Consider the following 8208-nt stretch of genomic DNA (forward strand, 5'->3'; position numbering starts at 1 on the left):
TAGTGAGAGCCCCGTGCACTGTGGTGAAGAGTGGCCCCCGCTTGCCACAACGAGAGAAAGCCCTCGCACAGAAACAGCAAAAATAAATAAATTAATAAACTCCTACCCCCAACATCTTCTAAAAAAAAAAAAAAAAACTTTCACCTCAAACTACTCAGGTTTTTCATCTTTGCAACTGGCAGTAATCTCTGATCTCAGGACTTACAGGGAATGTAGGAGAAATTCTGCTTCACAAGAATGATCTTATGATTCCTGGTACCATACAAAGAGTATTATAGACTATTATAGGACCAACAAGAGTGAAATGGTACAATTATTGTTTACAAAAAGCATTATCAGATTCACATAGAGAGCTCAATACTCATTTATTAATTTAGTCGACAAATATTTATCATGTTTACTGTGTGCCAAGCATTGTTTTTGGCACTGGAATAAAGTACTGCCTTTTTGGAATTTACATTCTAGTGGAGAGAAACATTATATATAATACATAGAAAAATATAAGGTGATACTGTACAGGAATACCTTGGAGATACTGCGGGCTTGGTTCCAGACCATCACAATGAAGGGAATATCGCAATGAAGGAAGTCACAGGAATTTTTTGGTTTCCCAGTGCATATAAAAAGTTATGTTATGCTATACTGCAGTCTATTAAGGGTGCAATAGCATTATATCTTAAAAAAAAAACGCTTTATTGCTAAAAAAAAATGATAACCATCATCTGATAATGCAGGGTTGCCACAAACCTTCAATTTGTAAAAAAAAAAAAAAAAAAAAAGCGTTATCTGTGAAGTAATAAGAGAAGCACAGTAAAATGAGGTATACCTGTACTAAGTGCTATGAAGAAACATAAAGCAAGAAAAGGTGTGTGTGCATGTGTTCAGCAGTTTCAAATATGATTATAAGGGAAGGCCCCCAGAGTAGGTGACATTTCAGTAGACTTGAAGCAGATGAGGCAGTGAGCCAGGTGATATTTGGGGCATGAGTTTTCCAGTCTCAGAGAAGATAAAAATGCAGAGGCCCTGCATTTTGGTGTGTTCAAAGAAGCCAGTGTAGTGGAGTGGTGTAGAGGAAGGAGGAAAGTAGGTTATGTGGTCTTAAATGAAATAGAGGTTAGATAGTACTGCATGGTCTAGTAAGCTGTTGTAATGACTCTGGCATTTACTTGAAGTGATATGGAAGCCTTTGGAGTGTTTTGATCAGAACAGTCCAACAGAACTGTTGAATTCCATTACTCTTGCTACTGTGTTGAGAACAGATTGAAGGAAGGCCAGGGCAGAAGTAGGGGTGCCAGTTGGGCAATTATGATAATCCATGTGACAGAGATGGTGGCTTAGACCAGGATGGTAACTGTGGAGGTGGTGAAAAGTTCATATGCTGGATGTGCTTTGATAGTATGTTCCACAGGATTTGCTGACAGATAAGATATGGAGTGTGACAGCAAAGAAATTAGGGAGAACTCAATCACCTAAGCAATTGAAAAGATAGAATTTACATTTACTGAGATGGGGAAGATAGCAGGAGAAAGACATGGTGGTGAAGATTAATAATTTGGATTTGGACATATTAAGGGTTAGATGCATTTTAAATATCCAAGTGGGGATGTCAAGCAGATGATCTGAAGGCCAGGCTAACGATATGCATTTAGGATTCTTCAACCTACAACTGGTTTTAAAAGCAAAGAGATAGGGTAGATTCATCGAAAATATGTGGGGTTAGAAAACTGAAGAGGACCAACAACTGAGCCTTGGGGGCCTTCAACATTAAGAGATGAAGAGCTACCAGCAAAAGATTCTGAAAAAGAGCTAGCTGTATGCTAGGTAAGGGGAAGGGCAGGAGTGTGGAATCACAGAAGCCAAATGAAGGAAATGTTTGAAAAAGTAGGGAGATTGTCAAAGTTGAGGATTGAGAGTTGATTTAGCAAAGGAAATCATTGATGACCTTGATGATATCAGTTTCCTTGGAGTGGTGGGTGGTGAAGCCTTGTTTGGAATGTTTGGCAAAGCAGCAGAAGCCGAGGAGTTAGAGGGTAATGGTATACATCCCTTGAAGATTTTTATTGAAAAGGAAAGGAGAGAACTGGATCATTAGTTGGAGGGCCATGTGATATAAAGAGTTTTAAAGATGTGCAAAAAAAAAAAGTATGTTATGCTTCTGAGAAAGAGTCAGTAGAGATGGAAAAATGATGCAGGAGAGAGAGAGGGGAGCAGTATTCTAAGGATGGAACAGGAGAGGCTATCTGTTTCTAGGCTTATGGGCTATTTATCTATACTAATAAGAGAGAAGGAAAACTGTGTGGACACAGGTGCAGGTGGGGGTGTGCGCATGTTCTCTTTGGATTCCTTCTCATTGTGATGAGTGGCACACAGTGCATAAGAAATTTGTAGGAAATGGTATCTTTTTCCCATTTGGTCACGGATGTATTTGATGAGAAAATACTTTGAGATTCTCAGAATTTCTCGAATTTCTGCTTGAGAGAAGACTTAGAAAGAAAGTTGAGATTATAAAATAGAAGGTAGCTAGAGGTGAAGGGGGAAGTAAGGTAAGCAAGATTATATCATAAAGTCTGAGAAAGGCTATGGTGAGGACAGTAAAAACATTGAATCTTACCTCCATTGCTGCTGGCTAACTACAGTAATGTTCTAAAAATATTATTATCATATCAAAGAGATAGCTTACTTTTTAAGTACCAAGTGTGATCTAATAGAGAACCGTGTTATTGCTGGTGGTGAATCTACTTATGGAGGGGTGGTATTAGACCTGGAAAGAGATGTTAGCTAGGAATAGATTTCAGTTGGATTTTGAAAATGATGTAATGAAAACTGTATTGGCAACAAATTGGGTGTAAGGAAAGAGCATCTTGACAACACTGCTCATGGATACTAAGCCACTGCACTTAGTAGGTGGAGAGAATTTTGCAGTTGGAAATAATACCTTGTTTGACATGACTTTCCTTCAGTTATTTAGGGACCATTTGTTTATTAAATCATAATTATAAAATAGGGTTTTGTGTGAGGTCTTGGCAAGAAATGGTGATACCAAGATGCAAATGACATGATCCTTGCCTTCAAATTACCGTCTCTAGTAGAGAAGAAAAGAACGTACACAAATATTCTGAAGAATTGATAAATGCCATATGAAGAGAACTGAATGCTTTGATTTTCTTTTCTTAATTTATTGTGGAAATTATCAGACACTCAAGGGTAGAAAGAATAGCATAATGAACTCCAGTGTACTTATCACTCTTCAAAACCTATCAGTTTTCTGCCAAACTTGTATATTGTGTGAGAGTAGGGAAGGGAGCAATTGTTTCTGTTTGTAGATCGGGATAGGGAGATTTCATGAAGCCTCTCCTATGTGGAGATGTAGAAAGAACATTGAACTGAGCCAATTGTAGAATTCTTGCTTCTAGTTCTGTACCTGCCAGTGCTTTGCTGGCTGACTTTCTGTTACTCAACTGACCTCTCTGTTCTTTACTTTCTCAGTAGAGTGTGGCTGTTATTCTACATCAGGAGGCTGCAAACATTGGCCCTCAGGCCAAATCCAGCCTGCTACCTGTTTTCATGAACAGTGAAGTCTTATTAGAACACAACTACATCCATCAGTTTATTGTCTGTGTCTGCATTTGTCATAGATTATATTTTCGTAGTTGAGGCAGAGATGGTGTGGCTGAGAAGCCTAAAATATTTACTCTCTCGCCCTTTACAAAATGCTTGCCAAGTCCTGTTCTATATGGTCTCTGATATTCCTTTAGCTCCAATATGTTACTCTATTAGCTGACTAAAAGTTAGTAATTTTTGAGCATTTACTAAGAGCCAGCACTGTTGTTTTGGTTTGTATGTACTAACTCATTTAATCATCACCAAAACCCTATTAGGTGGGTTCTATTATTTCTACAAATGAAACTAAGGCATACATTAACTTGCCCAAGGTTACATAGTACTAAGTAGTGGAGACAGGCAATCCTGTTACAGCATCGCATCTATATCCTTAATTGTAATGTTGCATTTCCTTTAGATACATAGAAAAATATATATATGAAAAAAATTTAGTCAATTAGAGAATGAAAATTCATAAATCAATGATTTGCACTTAAGTAAAGTTCTATATTGTGATTATAGATGTAAAGGCTTTAGGATGCTGACTAATCCTGAATGTACATTAGAGGTGAATAGTGTGTGAAATCCAAATATGCCTGGGTAGAAAATTCTAGTACATCATAATTTTCTCATGAAGCCTTAGTGGATTTTTGAAAGTAGAACGCTGTACTTAAAAAGAAAATAAATATAAAATGATATACCAATAGGAGTCTATTATTGTTTCTTTTGACAATATTTACGAGTTTTCAGGAGTCCATGTCATTAGGATATGACATGATTGTTTGGTGCGAAAGATTAGGAGTCAGGGGCCCAGAGTTCTAGTCCCAGTTCTGTCCCCAGCTCGCTTTTGTGTCCTTTGTCTTCTCTGGCCTTTGGTTTTTTTAACTGAAAAATGAGCAGGTAGCCCAAGATCATTTTAGGGCTTCCTACAGCTCAAAAATATGATGCTGTAACTTTTTACATGGCATATTCAAAGAAATAGATGAGATAGCAACATGGAAGAACTAGGCTTGTAAACACAAAACTTTAATCTCCCCTTTTATCCTGTCTACACATACGAACACATATAAGATATGTATACATAAAAATTCATGCACGTATAACTATAAAATCAGTGTGATTCATTTTATATGTGATTTCTAGTCACATTTGATATAGAAGCAGTTAAATATCTGTCCTTATGTTAGTGTATTTTTGTATTTATATGAGAGAACGGGTGATTTCTTTTCTTCCTTAGCCAAAAACATACAGTTGTATAGAAAGCGAGTCTTGATGAATTCCTTGACCTCTGTGATCTGGCAGTGTGCCTCATGTTTTCTCTAGCAAAATTTGATTCATTGTTCAATTTGTTTGCCAGTTAAAAGCAAACAGTATGCCCGAAATCAGGGTTGTCTGTTTTGCACTGTTGCATGGGATATTGATGTCAGACAAAATTGTGATTTAATTGTTTTGATATTTTGATCTGAGCAATTCAGATAAGAAAGGTGATTTATCTTTCATAGAAACCTTGTATTTTGAGCTCAGCATAATTTTTCCCCAACTACTTGCTTATAAATGTGGTTTCAATTTTTAAAATGTTGGGTTTTACTCATAATGGGAATTTGCTCTCAGTATTAATTACGAGTTTGGTTAGGAGTATATTACAGATACTTTATGTTTTAGATGTTCAGTCATGAAAAACTTTAGAAGAGTTATGAATCCTTTAAAAACAGATAATGAAAATTCTATACCCTTTGACTTTTCCATTTCCATACAATATCACATGTGAATGTTTTCTATATTACGGATAGCTTTTTGCTTTTTTACAACCTTTGCATAGAAAATTATTCATGAACTTCTTCAGTTTTAGGGCTTTATTATGTTGGTCCAGCCTCTGTTGGTAAATTTATAACTCTACATAGGCTGTGCTCTCTTACTCCTGTGCATTGAGTCCAGTTATCATTGGTGAAAAAATAACCTCAAATAATGTATTCCTAAATATACTTTGGGTCTCCTTATCTTTTTACACTTACTGGAGGAAAAAAATAAAACACAAAGCAGAAACACTTTTAAACAAATTATACTCTCTCTGTATATAGTAATGATTTAAAAATTTATTTATTTTCAATTTAACACACCAGTCAATGATTTGACAACCTCTTGGAGCATCTCCTGCTTCTAAGAAGCACTCACAGCCTAGTCAGCTTCCAGAGGGGAACGTTCAGCTTTTCTGAACCAAACCTGAAACATATTCCCCGCTAGGCTTCAGAACTCTCAGAGAGTGCTCAAACCAAAGTAAACACCTTCTGGTGCACTGTAACGCTTTTCTGAAATGCTGGTTGTAGAAGTCAGTTTTAATTTTTAATTACATTTAGGTGATAAAAGCATCCTTTATCTGACCTTCTCAAGAGATGTGAATCTGTTTGGGAATGACTTAAGAAGGCTTGTAGTCTTGGACCCTTTCCTTTAATTTTCCTAAATTCCCAGAAAACTTTAAAAACCAGGTGTTTTCAAGCACAACAGCTGCCAATTATGCAGGAAGCCTACTCTTGTATGTGTATGTTTGTGAAAATGCTTGCTTTATTGCTTCTTGTTGAGATGAGATAGCATTTGAGTTATATTTCCCAGGGAGGCTCTGTTTACAGGAGGTACTTGGTTCTTAGGATAAGCCCTTTTCCAGTAAATCACAGCTGAAATTATAGAGTGCTAGCAGTTATCCCTCTTCTAAGAATTTTCCCCAAGATAGCCTAATCACCAGGGGTCTAGTGTCTACCTCAGAGTAGGCCAGCCTAAATGATTTGTAAATCACCACTTTGGAGCTGTAAAATAAGATGATGATTCTCCAACTGGGGTACTCTGAGCTATGTTAGAAGGCTCCAAGCCACAGGTAAACATGACTATCTTCTTGGAATGTCAAATACACTAAACAATTTTTTTTGAAGGAAGTAGTTAAGTCACTTATATGGTAAATTAAATGTTTAAGATCATAAAAAGATGGTGAATATGACATCCAATGCAAAATACATAGTTTTTAAAATAAAATTTAAGACTTCAAAATAATTTCTTACATATAGTAGGTCTTTATAGAATATATTTTCAGACCCCAGGAAAGGATATGGGTTGACATACAGATAGTAGTTTGGTTGTCATATTCCCATCATGTTTAGTCCCATTAAGCATATATTCAGAAGCTTATAATCAGTCCCATCAAATCTTCAGGTTATAACCATTGTCCACCTGCTTTGGTTTACTTGCTGTTCTGATGTTTACCCACACTGATCTTTTAAATTTGCGGGAATGATTTTCCTCTTTACTCTTTCTATGTTTTTCCTATACTTTTGGCATTGAGATATTATGATTTCTGTGAGAAGCTGCCCCCGCTTTTTTTTTTTTTTTTTTTACGAAACTGTAGATAAATAGGAATTTGCAAAGATAGTACCAGAGAGGTCCTGTGTTCTCTTTACCCAGTTTCACCCACTGGTTATATCTTATACAACTATAGTATGATATCAAAACCTAGAAGTGGACATTGGTACAGTTTGTGTATATAATTCTGTCATTTTCTCTCATGTGTGGATTCATGCAGTTACCACCACAATCAAGATATAGAACTATTTCATCACCACAGAGATCCCTCTTACAGTACCCTGCAAAAGAGATACTAAAAAAATCATAGGAATTTAATCTAGTAAAGGAATTATTCACTTTCTTATTTCTAGTTTTTGAGATTTTTTACACAAATGCAACATTGTTTTGTATTTTGGGCCATGTAAGAGAAAGGTGAAATATTATCATTACACTGCAGGAGAGCTTAAATAATCAAAATAGTTATAACGGGGCTTCCCTAGTGGCGCAGTAGTTAAGAATCTGCCTGCCAATGCAGGGGACACAGGTTCGAGCCCTGGTCCGGGAAGATCCCACATGCTGCGGAGCAACTAAGCCCATGCGCCACAACTACTGAGCCTGCACTCTAGAACTCGCGAGCCACAACTTCTGAAGCCTGTGCACCTAGAGCCTGTGCTCCGCAGCAAGGGAAGCCACCCCATGAGAAGCCCACGCACCGCAACGAAGAGTAGCCCCCGCTCACCGCAACTAGGGAAAGCCCGCGTGCAGCAATGAAGACCCAATGCAGCCAAAAATAAAATAAATTAAATAAATAAAAAAAAAAGTTATAACAGATCAAGTCATCTGTGAAAGAAGTTTTTGAAGGCTTAATCTCAAGTTGTCTTCAAAAACCTTTGTTTTGGGACTTCCCTAGTGGTGCAGTGGTTAAGAAACTGCCTGCCAATGCAGGGGACACGGGTTCGAGCCCTCGTCCAGGAAGATCCCACATGCCGCGGAGCAACTAAGCCCATGTGCCACAACTACTGAGCCTATGCTCTAGAGCCCAAGAGCCACATCTACTGAGCCTGCGTGCCACAACTACTGAAGGCCGTGCACCTGAAGCCTGGGCTCTGCAACAAGTGAAGCCACCACAATGAGAAGCCCACGCACCGCAACGAAGAGTAGCCCCCACTCTTTGCAACTAGAGAAAGCCTGCGTGCAGCAACAAAGACCCAATGCAACCAAAAATAAATAAATTAAAACAAAAAACAAAACAAACGAAAAAAAACCCTTTGTTTTGGAAGG

Source organism: Orcinus orca, chromosome 5 (assembly GCF_937001465.1).
Source record: "Orcinus orca chromosome 5, mOrcOrc1.1, whole genome shotgun sequence".
Taxonomy (NCBI): Eukaryota; Metazoa; Chordata; class Mammalia; order Artiodactyla; family Delphinidae; genus Orcinus; species Orcinus orca.